Here is a 2,629-nt window from a genome sequence, read left to right as displayed (position 1 = left end):
CAAGGGAAAAAAAAAAAAAAAAAAAAAAAAAAAAAAAAAATGCTAGACTATATCAGCCAGCCACCAAAAATGGAAAAAAAAAAAAAAAGTAAATAAAATGCTTGAAAACTGAGCTTTGGGTGCTAGTACAGTACTTTCACTAAACAAACAATATCCTCTAACTGAAAGGACACAAAACTCTGACCAGAAATTAAAGGGCAAAGCCAGTCTTCAGAAAGCATTGAAATCTGTGAATATGGAGACTGACACTGTGGGAATCAGAAAACTCCTGGCTGAGAGAAATACAGACACATTTTGTGAACGATCAGACAGTAGTGATAGTGGCCACTGTCATGGCTTTATATTGTAGCTATCATGCTTACAAAATGTTTCTTTGAAAATTCACTGTGATGGGGACAGAGGGATAGAGTATCTGAGGGTATCAGAGATTTAGTTAATGAGTAAAATCCAGAAAGCCCACCTTGGGTCTCATATAGTATAAAGGTTCCACAAAACAAAGTAATGATAGCTAGAATACTAACTAAAGCAAGCAAGATGGCCCAGTGCCAATCAGACTGTATAAAACATATAGAAGTGGAGCCAGGCTGGACAAGAACTGTTTTGAAAGCCACACTGGTCATGAGCAATTCCTTAGTAAAAGCTTGAGAATGATAGCTAATATCTACGGTATATCATTGGTACATACATTCATGCATAAGGAGACTACAAAAAGTAAGTCACCAGCCAGCCACAAAAAATAAATTTTATGTGGTTCTCATTACAGAGTGTGAGTTTAATCATTCTCTACAAATTCTCCTATCATTCATACAAAGCCCCAAGTTAAATGAAATATCTGACATTGCTAAGAAAAATACCTGCACCACTAGACAAGGCTTGTATGCTGAGAGTAAGTCCAGGGAAGCAGCCTTCCTAAAGAATTGCCTCAGTAACTTTTATTGTCATCTGAGTATCCTACACATCCAGCAATCAACCACTACCTAGGAATCAGGAGGCAGACATCAAAAGGAAGGGAATATCCATCCTTTTGATATCTGGCTGCTACTTATAATACAAGTTTACGGAAATCTTTCCTACTGTCACTGCACTTCATACCTCCTTTCCCAGAAATTTAATACTGCTCCATGATCTGTGACAGATGTATTGTGCACATACTTCATTAAAAAGTTGGCATTACATAGTGTATTTTTTTTCCAAAACAAGCCAGACAAGTGGTTTTTTTTTAAGCTGTTTTAAACTTTGAATCCGCCAGTTTCTATCTTGAGTTTCAGGCTGTTAACATTGTTTACTCACTTAGTATAGGTACTCTCTGATCCACTCAGACTTCTTCTGTTTCTCTCCCTCATCTAAATGCTGTGCAAGTTCCATCTCCTCTTTACTACTCTAGCCTGTTTTTCTCTCATCTCCAATATCATGAAACTGACATTAGTACTCCAGAACTTAGTGTTTATCTAAATGTTTCATGTGTTAGTTTTCCTTACTGAACTACATAGTCATTTCATTTTGCCACAGGGCACCTTACACAGCAGCATATGGGTCTTTGGTAGGCATCCAATACAGTGAATCAAAGGGGGGGGGGTGATTCAAGACATGGAGAAAATGGGGCACAAAGTAGGGACAACAGTCACCAACTATATTCCCACCTGTTCCCTATAGGTTAGCTCTACGTTAAGCCAAAAACTGAGAAAAGACACTTGTATATTTGTCTTAGATTTTTATCTTTAAGTTTACTTAATCTCTGTATAAACATACATTTTAAGAAGCGAGTTCATACCAGTTAACAAATCTTAGATCTTTCTTTTTAAAAAATTCACTATTACAACTACTCATTTGTCTGTGTTAAAGTTATATGTATGCGTTTTGAGAGCTGTGCTCATGAGATATTCCATCAAATGGGCATACTTTAATTTACTTAACCAAACTCTCTAGAAACATCTGATGTGCTCCTTCTACCAACTTATTCTGTAATAACCAATCATTAAAACATTTTGTGTAAAAATATTTTGTCCCCATTTTCCTATTTAAGACTCCCAGAAGTGGATTTAGTGGGTCAAGAGTTATAAGGCTCAAAATTACCTTGACAAATTACTCCCCCGTCCCCAAAGCTGTACCAATTTCCAATCCCACACGTAGTGTGCAAAAATGATTATCACACCTCGTAACTCTGGCCTGCACTACAAATCCTCATTTAAAAATATTTGTGTAGGCTGGCCGGTCAGCTCAGTTGGTTAAAGCATGGTGCTGATAACACTAAGGTCAAGGGTTTGGATCCCAATAACAGCCAGCGACCAAAAAAGAAAAAATTGTGAATTTGGTGAGGAAAGTGAGTTCAGTTGTTCAGTTTATATTTCTTTATTAGTGACCTTTAATCACTTTAAAAATGTGTCCATTGGGCCGGCCTGTGGCTCACTCGGGAGAGTGTGGTGCTGATAACACCAAGGCCACGGGTTCGGATCCCATATAGGGATGGCCGGTTAGCTCACTGGGTGAGCGTGGTGCTGACAACACCAAGTCAAGGGTTAACATCCTCTTACCAGTCATCTTTTTTTTGTCTTTTTTCGTGTCCGGCAACGGGATTGCAACCCTCCATGTCGCACCCGCACCTCGCTCAGCCAGTGAGCAGGAACCGGTC

General features: G+C 38.6%; 1 protein-coding gene across 1 annotated transcript in view; it reads right to left on the bottom strand.

Annotated features, from left to right (window-relative positions):
- MORF4L2 (mortality factor 4 like 2) overlaps window positions 1-2,629 on the bottom strand; it is a 12,726-nt gene that overhangs the window by 4,238 nt on the left and 5,859 nt on the right. The window lies entirely within an intron of this gene.

The sequence above is a fragment of the Galeopterus variegatus genome, unplaced genomic scaffold (genome assembly GCF_000696425.1).
Source record: "Galeopterus variegatus unplaced genomic scaffold, G_variegatus-3.0.2 Scaffold2991, whole genome shotgun sequence".
Lineage (NCBI taxonomy): Eukaryota > Metazoa > Chordata > Mammalia > Dermoptera > Cynocephalidae > Galeopterus > Galeopterus variegatus.
The sequence above is the reverse complement of the archived record's forward strand: the minus strand, read 5'-3'. Positions and strand labels throughout refer to the sequence as shown.